General features: G+C 40.5%; 1 long non-coding RNA gene across 1 annotated transcript in view; it reads left to right on the top strand.

Moving 5' to 3' along the window:
- Positions 1 to 277: 277 nt before the first annotated feature.
- LOC134585680 (uncharacterized) overlaps positions 278 to 12561 on the top strand; it is a 31537-nt gene continuing 19253 nt past the window's right edge. Inside the window, exons 1-3 of the long non-coding RNA XR_010086539.1 lie at positions 278 to 352; positions 1896 to 1945; positions 5540 to 5617. This is a non-coding gene — a long non-coding RNA (uncharacterized LOC134585680). The remainder of the gene's footprint in view (positions 353 to 1895; positions 1946 to 5539; positions 5618 to 12561) is intronic.

Below are 12561 nucleotides of genomic sequence, written 5' to 3'. Positions count from 1 at the left end.
CCAAAAAGTTTAGGAAGATAGGCAATAACCCAGTCGGCAGTATAATATTTTGTGTCTTTCAACCTGATCACACGATGGGAGATGCTAATCTCAGAAAGCACAAACTCATATTCCAGAGTGTAAAAGCAATGCCCTGAATGCTCCAGTCTATGACCCCCTCCCCGGGTGCTCCTGTGAAGACTCCCTCCCATGGGTGCTACTATTAGTGTTCCGCCCCGGCTGCTCACTGGTCCAGATATTAAAGCTCAGCCCTAAGCAGTGGGTGTGTTTGCCTGGAGTTCATTGACAGGAGCTCAGAGGGGACATGGGGTCACATCCCAGGGAGCTGCAGGCCGGTTCACACGGTACCGAGGTAAGAGAAAATGTAGCCTGTGCCCCTTGTAAAGCTTCCCCCAGGTCTAGAGCTCCCCAGACAGCGAGGGTAGGGTAAAATAGTGCGAAATAAGGACACTTTGAAGGGCATTAATCAGCGCTTTGAAGCATACCCTTCAGAATAAAACCAACATTCTACTGATGGAATTAAAGCGGGGATTCGAATTCCTCCAATTTTTCTGAGACCCAACTCTCATCACCTCCGCCTGTCTTCAAGTGATGCGAGTTGTAGTCCAGCAGAGGATGGCAAACCGGCCCCTGGCCCTGTAAAGAATGTGTCTGAGTAATTGCTGGTACTAGTTGTGCAGTTGGGAGAGTTAAAGGAGGGAGGGGGGACACAAAGAACACGGCGAGGGAAGCTGCAGGCTGAGCCTGTCCTGTTTTATTGCCCAGGAAGCCTGTCTCAGTGGCTGTGATGACAGGTCAGGCTACCCCTCATCCTCCTCCATGGGCTGGGAGCTGGAGTGTGACCCATGCCGTTTGCCCTTCACTTGCCTGCTTGTGAGTGACCTTCTACTTTACCCGCTTTAGAGAGCATGATCGGGGATGTGGCATTGACTGCTCTGTTAATCTATGCAGGGATTGCTGGGCTGCCTGCGCGTTTTATTTTTTCCTTCCTAAGACAAACGCCTTTAGAAACAGGAAACCGTGATTTTTTTTTTTCAAGTTGGCAAAACATTGTTTGTTTAACCACAAAACAAGTATGAGTGTAATATAAATAATAAAACAAATCAAATAAAAATACTTAATGAAACTCCAGGAGAAAGAAATGCATGACATTCTTCTTGGCTGAATTAATTCTAGTATACTTATTGTATATTTATAAAATGTAAGATATTTTTTATCATCCCCCTCAACACTCTGCAAACCTTTGCCTTTGCAACTGCAAACCTTTTTTTCCCTTATAGAATTACAATATGTAATTACCCAGAGGGCATACATTTCTGTGTCTGCAGTTTCCTCTTGCAACAAAGCCTGTCATTTTATTGTATTGTTTGACATATTTAAAATGTACTGTGATTAAGACTCAATGAGGAGATTAGCAATTTCAAAAAATATATCCAGGTCATTTAACGTTGACATGTTTGGTCTATAAAGTGTTTGCAAAGTATATATGGGCCTTGATTTTTCTATACTTGACACATTTTTACACCAGTGTTTTTAATTTGTTGGGTATTTCCCTTTTTCCTTCACGAGGGTTTGAGATTTTTGGCGAAATTTGTCAAAGTATTGATCAGAAAAGTGGATCACTGTAAGCACCATATCCACTACAGCCTACTGTAGTGATTATTGTGCAGATAGTGCCATGGCCCTATCCCATGGTAAGATGTCAAACCATTTTTTGCATGATTTGCCAACTTACCTTGGTCTCGCTGCACACCAGCACTGCATCCTGTATTCTCCAGAAGAAGCAGAATTGCTCTATATAACAAAGCAGGACTGCTTTCATTGTTTGTCAGCTTGGGATGTTCCTTTAATTCAAGGTAATATTTATTCTAATACGTGACCTCAATTTATTGCAGTTAATACCAAATGTGCAACAATCACCTCACAAATCAGAATGCAACAAAAGGTACAGTAATGCCATAATTTACATGTGTGTTAAGATCATTTTTTTTAGATGCATTGCATGATTAGCTTGACATGGTTCCTGGGCAAGGTTCTTAGATCACTTTCGTAAAATGGGGCTATAAGGTGTGGAACACATAACAGAGCCCTTGTGACAAGGCAGATCTTAATAAAGTATATTATGTCTAAGGGAAAGGTTGGCATGGGACAATTGCCACTAGCATACAGCGATTGTGTGTGCTCTATCACCTGATCACATTGTATTGATTAAAGTCAGAGAGCAGGCCAGAATTATGCAAGACCTTTGCATTGCTCAGCATCGTGTGGGTTTGTGCTTGGCCTGGTGGCCTGTAATCTTGGTGTTCTCCAGGGATGGACTGGCTCACTGGAATGTTTTCCACTGTAGCATGTGGAGCCAACCAAGATTCCAGACTATGAGTAAATGGAGATATTTACATTTGGCTGTGGGGTGAAATGAGACATTGGTGTCATTGGAGTCACACTAAACAGAGTCTAGAATTTGGGCATGCACTAATTTCTGTGAATGCTCCCTTGATGCTGCAAAGGGCATAGTGATGGCATTTGCATAAATATCATGTCACACCTTGGTGACTCAATCACCTGCCATCTGTCAAATTCATGTACTGTTTGCACAGTGAGGATCATGCATATTTGTGGCAAAGAAAGTCATTTATTTGTACTTGCACCCATGTCAAAACTTGCCCGTACCCCCTAGAAGTGCTTGAGCAGTAGAAAAATTTTCTATGTGTTTCTTTTTATATACTACTGTATTGACATGGTATGTACAGTTTACATGGCGTATATAAAATGTATGATTTAAAATTTTTAATTTGTGGGGTTTTCTCCCTCCACAAACCTAATTCTGATTGTTTTTCCAATTTGCTAAGTTTAGTGTAATTAAATAGATGTGCAAGTAGTTCTGTCAAGGCTGATCATAAAGTCACTCTAACCATTTTTTTTTTGTTTAAATCTTGTAATATTTAAAGGAACTAGCACTATAATTACTGCAGCCTGCTTTATTGATTATGGGGCTAGTCCATTTTGCCATTCCAGTGCACTGTATGGTTTAACACATTACCTGGGTTCCTCTGGCACTTATGCCACATCTGGTCTTCTCAGTAAACCTAACAGGATTCTCCTGCATGAATCTGGAAGCATGGGCTTGAGCCACTATCACCCAGTAATGTACATTAAAGACTGTTGCAAATGCTCGGTAAAATGCTGCGCCAATCATCATGTCCTTTTAGAGATGCTTTGAATCAATGTAATTCTTTTAAAAAAAGCCTTCCTCTTACATTACATATTACATATCTCAAATCAGAGCATCTTCCTTTTTAGATTTCTGCAGTACTGTTTCTTGCGTAGAGCTTTCTCCTTGACCAGTGACAATGTATGCCATCTTAACAAGCTTTCCCTTTAAAGGGACACTATAGTCACCTGAACAACTACAGCTTAATGTATTTGTTCAGGTGAGATCTATAGCTACCTGCAGGCAATCTAATGTAAACACTGTATTTTCAGAGAAAATACAGTGTTTACATTGATTGATAGGAATACCTCCAGTGGCCGTCACTCAGACGGCCACCAGAGGGACTTCCTATCATGCAGCGCCCTAAAAAGACCCTGTACACGTCAGACGTTTGAAAATACGTCTGACATGTGCAGGAGAGAGAAGGCACTGTGTGCGCGCCTTCTCTCTCCAGCCTGTCAGAGAGGAGAGGGGGCGGGCAAAGACCGCGAGCTGAGCTGTCAGTCAGCTCAGCTTGCGGCTGCGCGCATGTGCGGTAGTGCGCTCTCTGAAGTATGTGCGCATGTGCAAATGGAAGCGTCTGATTGCTCCCTGCTCGCGCCCGCCTATTTCGTCATTTTGACGAAATAGGGGGCGCGGCTTCACGAGGCTCCCGGGGCTGGAACCAGGTGAGTAAAACTGCTTGGCTGGAGAGTCCCTTTAAGTTCTTATTTATGAATGGAATGTCCGACTCCATTAAAAAAGCTCTATGGAGCTCCCAAAGATAAATAAGGACAGCATTTTATACTAGCATTTCGGGACCCAAGTTGGATGATTTCACAATGCAACATTAAGTCCGAGAGGAGTGTAGAAATATTTAATCCATTATAGAGCTAATTTGCCCACAGTCTATCAATCAAAATAATCTCCTAAAAGGACAAACTGCAGACATCACAAACAGAGAAGAATGAAATGGCAGATATTGAGATCCAGCGCGAGAAAGCAAAGGTAATAAATTGTACATAATAATGACAGTAACTACAACAAAAAAGTTACTAAACCTCTCTATGACGTTCAGATGTGTACTAAATGGATGGAACTGTATGTAACACCTAGAGTTAATATTTTACTTAAAAGGGGAACTGTCACTTATCTGGCTTTTTTATGTTTACTTTTCCCTCTCTATATTTAATAAATATGTATTTGTGAAGTGTGAAAAAATGTAAAAGCGGAAATGCAAACCTCTTAGTCCTGCCTCCATCTTGGCTCCCTGTCGGTCACTGTTATAAACTTTGTCTTTTTATAACTGTCAGCCAGCATAGAGAAAGTATACAAAGAAGAGGCGATATGAAACCATGACTTCTAATTATCCTCCTCATTTGTAATGTGGGCCTGCCTATGGGTGGAATTGGATTGTAATGAAATTTGCCAAATCTTTACTATAAAGGAAAACCGAACATCACTTGGGGGGAGAATACAATCACTATATAGGAGATTTTTCATTGTTTGTCTTTTGTCAATTTCCAGAGGATTGCCTGTTCTCTTATAAAAGGCATTCAAAGCACTATAACCGCTTCAGTTTTGATTGTGGTTATGGTGCTTGGTGGTTGTAGATTAAACTATTTTTAAGTTGTTTTCAGTCGTTACAAGTGCTGTTTTGTTTCCAAATTACTGACTTAAATTCTTTGTTTTTTCACTTCACTTTACTTTGCTTAAAGGATCACTATAGGGTCAGGAACACAAACATGTATTCCTGCCCCTATAGTGTTAACACCACCATCTAGCCCCCCTGGGCCCCTCATGCCTCCATAAATATAGCAAAATCTTACCGTATTCAAGCCTGAAGCTGTAGCTCTGCATGCTGTTTGCATAGAAAAAAACAAGCAGTCTGCTGACATCACAATGCTTCCCCATAGGATTGGCTGAGACTGACAAGGAGGCAGATCAGGGACAAGCCAGCATGATTCAAACACAGCCCTGGCCAATCAGCATCTCCTCATAGAGATGAATTGAATCAATTAATCTCTATGAGGAAAGTTCAGTGTTTGCATGCAGAGGGAGAAGACACTGAATGTTTGGATGCATTTTAGGCAGCCATGACCCAGGAAGGATCTTTAACAGCTATCTGAGGAGTGGCTAGTGAAGTTATCACTAGGCTGTAATGTAAACACTGCATTTTCAATAAGCTGTAGTTGTTCTAGTGACTATAGTGTCCCTTTAAGAAAATGAGTACATATTTTCCCAATACATAAATTATGTCATGTATTGTCAGTTAATTCATGGTTTATATTTGTTTGTTCATAGTATTTTAAATAAAATGTGACATTTTTTTTGTTTGTTTTTTCCCAGCCAAAGTTGTGACATTTTTTTTCTGTTCATATTCGCAAGGATGGATTGAGCTGTGTCATGGAAACTGCCTTTGCAATGGTGAATTAATATATTAGAAATAATTAGAAAATATTATAAATAAATATAGTTATCTTAGCTGCAGCCATTGGCTATGGTTTTTATTTGACTATATAATATGATATAGTGTTTTATTTTTCAAGTGACTGTTCCCTCAACATATTAAATTTTTTTGTAATGTTTTTTTTTTTTTGTATTATTGGGGTGAATAGAAAAAGAAAAAACAAAACCCCCAAAGCACTCTCCTCTGCTGCCATTCCGCTTTACATTGTAATTTCATCCCATGATGCCTTTGATGTATGTACATTACCTCGGACGTCAAACAGAAAAATTCCATGGGCATGCAAGTTCGTTATATATATATATATATATATATATATATATATATATATATATATATATATATATATATAATTTTTTTTTGCAGTGCTCTTTGTTTTCATGTGCTGGGTGTGAGGCACTTTTGTGCTTTTTCACACCTTGGCTGGCAAAGTATGGAAGTTAAAGTTTTAAAACGAAAACCAAGTTTAAGAAACTTTTTAGCATAACCAATTTCTAACCTTTTTTTTGATTTAGCAATTTGTTTGCTCTAAAAAAATTAGAAAGTAATAGTTCCCCTTTAACTCCAAGTTCTACCAAAGCACATGAAAATCTTAAAGGACCACTATAGTGCCAGGAAAACATACTCGTTTTCCTGGCACTATAGTGCCCTGAGGGTGCCCTCACCCTCAGGGACCCCCTCCCGCCGGGCTCTGGGGAGAGTAAAGGGTTAAAACTTACCTTTATTCCAGCGCCGGGCGGGGAGCTCTTCTCCTCCGATCCTCCTCCTCTCCTCCCATTCGGCTGAATGCGCACGCGTGGCAAGAGCTGCGCGCGCATTCAGCCGGTCTCATAGGAAAGCATTATCAATGCTTTCCTATGGATTCTTGCGTGCTCTCACTGTGATTTTCACAGTGAGAATCACGCAAGCGCCTCTAGCGGCTGTCAGTGAGACAGCAACTAGAGGATTTGAGGGCTGGATTAACCAATTTCTCTGAAACTGCTATGTTTATAAAAAAAAATGGGTTAACTCTAGTTGGACCTGGCACCCAGACCACTTCATTAAGCTGAAGTGGTCTGGGTGCCTAGAGTGGTCCTTTAACCCCTTAAGGACCAAACTTCTGGAATAAAAGGGAATCATGACATGTCACACATGTCATGTGTCCTTAAGGGGTTAAAGGACCACCATAGTGCCAGGAAAACAAACTCATTATCCTGGCACTATAGGGTCCTTAGGTCCCCCCCACCCTCATGGCCTCCCTCCCACCGGGCTGAAGGGGTTAAACTCTTGCCTTTCTCCAGCGCCGGGCTCCCTATGCGCTGGGGAACTCTCCTCCCTCTTCCGACATCAGCTTTGCATGCGCGGCAAGAGCCGCGCACACATTCAATCAGTCCATAGGAAAGCATTTCTCAAAGCTTTCCTATGGACGTCAGCGTCTTCTCACTGTGATTTTCACAGTGAGAAGCGCCTCTATCGGCTGTCAATGAGACAGTCACTAGAAGCTGGATTAACCCTAGTGTTAACATAGCAGTTTCTCTAAAACTGCTATGTTTTCAGCTGCAGGGTTAACCCTAGATGGACCTGGCACCCAGACCACTTAATTGAGCTGAAGTGGTCTGGGTGCCTATAGTGGTCCTTTAATGCTCTGAAATATTTGATGTGAAGAGTAAATCTCCTGAAATGTTCAGTGATATAAAAATAATTAGAAAATACAATTTGGTTAGTTTTTCCAGATTAAATATTGCTTTGACCTCTTCTGTTCAGACAATCCAGATGTTTGACTGATGACAGGATGTGTTTTGCTAAAATTAGTTTCCTTTCCATCCTACTCTTATTTATTCAAAGCCAAATAAGCTGGTTGGCTCGAGTAAGCCTTCAATCATCAGTTCTGTATTTTTCTTCCTTTAATTACTGTACTAATAATGGTTCTAAATCAGACAACTTTCCTGCTTATTGAATTGCCTTTTTTTTTTTAAATTACACACCGCTGCACATGTATTATAAAGCAAGGAATAGAATAGAATAGAATAGAACTGGGGTAAAGGGAAAGATATGAACATCTCCTAATTGGCCTCTGTGTCTCATCTCTAAACAGTGAGAGATGGAGAACTGCAATTTACAGGCCAAAATCTCAACTATGTTTAAGCTCTGAACCTCTTTGTCCTCCCCTCTCCCCCCAATTAGTTGACAGGAAGTTTCAATAATCAGTTTAGTAAAGTACATCCACCATTGCCTGCCTCTGGAAAGTTATGCAGTGGTTGCAGTATGAGCTAAAGGTAGTTGTCTCCTCCCCCCACCCATTATTTAAAAATGCACATTAGAGATTAAATTTTAAAGCAGCTTGGTCACTGCCGTATTAAAAATTAGTATTTCATAAACATTAAATCTTCATAAAATAGTCAAGTTGACTAATTTACAGAGACAAAGTAGGATGAATTCATAACTTAACAATTCAAATTGTGTTAACTTGCAGAATTAGCATTTTTAGGTACCCTGTGTAGAAGTGAAACTCTTGTTTTTAGCCTCTGTTTTCTGCACAAACTCTATCCTATATTCTCCCAGAATCCTCCATGGAAGCTTCCATACAACAGACTTTTGGAGAGTGATTTAACCTGACAGTGAAATTCCAACACAGTCTATCTGAGCATTTAATAAAGATTTATCATTTGATATGGGGTGACAGAGCCGCTTTAACACCAGTGTAAAGGAACACTCTGGGCACCATAACAACATCAAAATAAAGTTATGGTGCCTAGAAGTCCCTGGCGCTGGCTCACCTTAAGAGGTTAAACCGTTCTCGAATCAGGCAGCGGCGTAGCTGATTGGCTGAGAGTGGTCAGATGACGCTCTCAGCCAGTCAGCGGTACCGCTGTCAATTCTGAGCCTTCTGGTTCAGAGATATGTAAAACTAAAACAGAGGCAGGGAGATGCTGCATACAGACTTTGGGGCTAAGTCTTTCGAGAACCATTTTGATAAAATTGTTATGGTACCTGAACTGTTCCATTAATAGTATAAACCTGCAATATTTTATTTTGGGACCCTTTGTTTTTATTGGTGTTTCTTTGGTGGCCAAAATAATTTTGTTACAAAATTTATTATTAAAGGGACACTATAGTCACCAAAACAAGTTTAGCTTAATGAAATCGTTGGTGTATAGATCATGCCTCTGCAGTCTCACTGCTCAGTTCTTTGCCATTTAGGAGTTAAATCACTTTGTTTCTGTTTATGCAGCCCAAGCCACACCTCCCCTGGCTGTGACTGACACAGCCTACATGGAAAAAAAAGCATGCAAAAAGGTTTAATTTTCAATCAGATGGAACTTACTTTAAAAGTTTGTATCTTCTGCTCTGTAAATTAAACTCTAATTACATACAGGAGGCTCCTGTAGAGTCTAGCAAGCTATTAACAGAGCAGGATATACAAAATTATACATTAAACAGAATTGCAATAAAGGAAGTATAAACATTAGATTACTCTTTACAGAAAGTGTTTAGGAAGGCTGTGTAAGTCACATGCTGCATAAACAAAGTGATTTAACTCCTAAATGGCAGATAATTGAGCAATGAGACTGCAGGGACATAATCTATACACAAAAACGTCTTTTGTGACTATAGTGTCCCTTTAATGTACATAACACCTGTAACAGTGCTCTGCAACTGATGTGTGGTGGCATACCAGTGTGCAGCACTCGCTGGAGGCAGGGCCGGCATTTTGGCGGTACAGACTGTACCCTTGTAAGGGGCCTGCACCAGCTCAGGGGCCTGTGTGGTGCACTGCAGTTCTTATTGGTCCGGTTGGGAAGATGGATATACTCTGAACTGGCCTGCATTGCCCAGCAGCATCAGCTTGTGCATTTTATTAAATGAGAGCCTGGGAAACCAGATACTCCCTCTTACCAATAGGCTCACTTTTGGCATGGCCCAATCCATTATTAGCAGGTGGAAGAAGGAGATGAGGCAGTTGGTGAGGATGGAGGTCGACCTGTGCAGAGTGGCACACTAGGAGATTGATGAAGACTTAGTGGAGACTGTGTGAGCATGTCACCCCACAGTGTGAGAGGTAGCCCATGCAGAGCTTCAGCAATGGTTCTTGCTGCTAGTTGTGGGTTAGCTACATCCATATTCCATGCTCAGAGCTGAAGCCACCAGCTACACCCTGTACAGATTCTGTAGCACTAACAGTCTATGGGCCATGCATTACACAGTGAATAGCTGAAAAAGTACACTGGGATTTACTGGGATGGTGGTGAGCATTCTCTTCCTCAATAGCTTGTCTGGTGACTGATACTCTTGGCAGCTGCCAACCAATCTACCACTTTCCAAAAGTTTTTCTTTAGGGCATTGGCTTGCTGTGTAAGTCTTGTCTTTGCATGCAGTGATTAAATGACCTACTTTTATACTTCATAATTCCTAAAACATGAATGAATATTACTTTGCCATGGCATGAGCTACCTTTCTCCTTCCCAGTCATATATCTCCACATAAAAAATGTATGCCTGGCTTCTGTGGCATGTGTGTCTGACAGCAGGAATCTGTGCACTTTAATCATATGTATTATGAAATGATTTTGTGGTGTCTTCTGGAAATGGATTTTGTGGCTCTTGATGTTTTGGTGGACTGCTAGTGGTGATCAGTCTGTAAAACATATTCTGATTCTTTTGATCTCTTTACATATAATCTCGAAAGGGATGCATGCGTTGACTGTGGTATAACCAACTATTGACAGAAGCTGGTCTCTCCTAGTGCTCTTGGCCTAGTCACTGTGTTGCAGATTGGTTAATGTAAAAGTGGTGTTTCTCCCTTAGCCTGTCTAGATTTTGGCTGAAAAGTGTGCTGGGGTGGGCTCCCAGCCTTATGGCTTTCTAAGTTTCATATTCCATGAACTGTAGCAGCAAAACTTAGGTGCTTTTGACAAAATTGTTTTACACAAACTATGGGTATAGCACCCAGGCGTACTTTAGGCTCACTTTGGTAGTTATTGTACTTGTAGTTCCCCTTTAAGACCCCAATCCAAGTCTGTGGCTCTGCTTGCATGAACAGTTCTGGCATTTATTTGACCTTCAAGATCTTTCAGTTAATCATACAGTCTTAAAGTTCTGCTTGACTGATTTCTCCATTTGTGTGTTGAATACCAATTGTGTGCCATAATTCACTTACTGAGCAAGAAATTGGGGTAATGTGATTTTTTTTTTTTCCTCCTCTTACTAAGGCATTCCAAAACGGAATCTTGATGCCTTCCTGACATTAATTATTTCCTAAGGCGTGGCTGTAGTGTATGAGGAAGTTGTAAGTGCTTCATTTGAAATGTCCTTTCTCCTGGTTTCTTTTAGAAAGAGGGCTTTTTTTTCCCTCCTTGTATTTGATTTGCCCCCTTGCAACAAAGCTCTACTATATCATGTTTCTATACCGGTATGTCAAACATTTCTAGATTTCTTCTTCCAACTAACATTGTTTGTTTTATTAAAATTATCGTCATACCAACACACAACCGTCACCTTAATTAACACAGAAACCAGTTTTAATATATATATATATATATATATATATATATATATATATATATATATATATATATATATATATCTATATAATCTATATATCTGGCTGTTCACCAGGTTCACTATCCAGTGAGTTTAAGAAAAACAATCTCCTGACATATTGTGTGTATCTGCAGCACTTACAAGATTGAAATATGAAGGTGGACATTGAGCTAAAGAATGCATCTCTGCTACAAAGCTTTTGCTCCTTAGCGCTATTTCTTGATGTTGAATTTTGTTACACATCTGCATACATGTGCCTATGTTGATCCTATTTGAGTGTAATGGTGAGCTATATGTGAAGACTTGTTCTTTGCTACAAGGCCTACTTTTTGGGTTATATGTGTGGATTTTCTTTTTCATAGATTATTTTTTTTTCAGAGAGATCTTTAAAATGATTTGAATTATGTGGTTAATGATTTATTGCATCTAAATGCTCCACTTGTTAATGTTTTACCCCGGCATGGACATTACTTAAATTCTTTCCGTAACAGTTGGGTGCTCTTAATGACTTGTGCACCCTGTACATGGAGTACATTTTTTTTTTTTTATATATATTCTTTATTTTTATTGTGCACAAAGAGTGACAAACAGTCTTGATTCGCCACAACAGCAGAGTCAAGGTATAGATAACTACAATATGCAATACAGGTTGCGACATTCGTTGGTCAGGCACATTTAAATTTTTTTTCTTTAAAGATTAACATTCGGTTGGTACGTTGCGGCATTTATGAAACTCATAAAGCGGCTGCGCTTAACTGTTGATTAACTACTAGGTTATCTGAGATCTATTTGAAGTCTAGCTGACGCTTTTCACAAATGCAAATGTGGATTCAAAAGGTTAATACATTTTTTAAAATAGATGACGTTCGTTATGACATTATACAGTTGGAACAAGCTGTTCATGTTTGGTAGTCGTTAAGCATGTAACATCTAATAAGTATAAAGCAGTAACATACATGTTATGAGAATCATTACTTAACTAGGTAGTTTCAAAGAGGGAAACCTCAGGCTGACATTAGAGTCCTTTAATACAACGCCTGCGTGTGCCTATGCAGGAGTGTCACAGCGGGCAGCTACAGGGATAGGTAGGAAGTGGTGCCAGGTAGTGTGTGCTAGGTAGGGTACATCCAAACAATGTAGGGTGCCCAGTAGTAGTCCGCCCGGTTCAGCCTATTCCCACGGGTAGCAGGGTGGTGTTAGCTCTCTGGGGGACATGGTGTCAGGATTGGGTTCCTCTCCGGCCCCAGGTCCTAATGAGGATCTGCCTCTGCTTGCCAAGGTCCCGGCGTCTATTGTAGCCTGTGGCTGGTCTCAGTTGGAGGTAGCCAGGGGGTCGGGTTGACGTGCGCTGTTTGATGTGGGCATTTCTCCACTTCAATGGTCGA

This window comes from Pelobates fuscus, chromosome 2 (genome assembly GCF_036172605.1).
Source record: "Pelobates fuscus isolate aPelFus1 chromosome 2, aPelFus1.pri, whole genome shotgun sequence".
Classification (NCBI taxonomy): Eukaryota; Metazoa; Chordata; class Amphibia; order Anura; family Pelobatidae; genus Pelobates; species Pelobates fuscus.
Note: the sequence above shows the minus strand (reverse complement) of the source record. Positions and strands in the feature narration are given on the sequence as shown.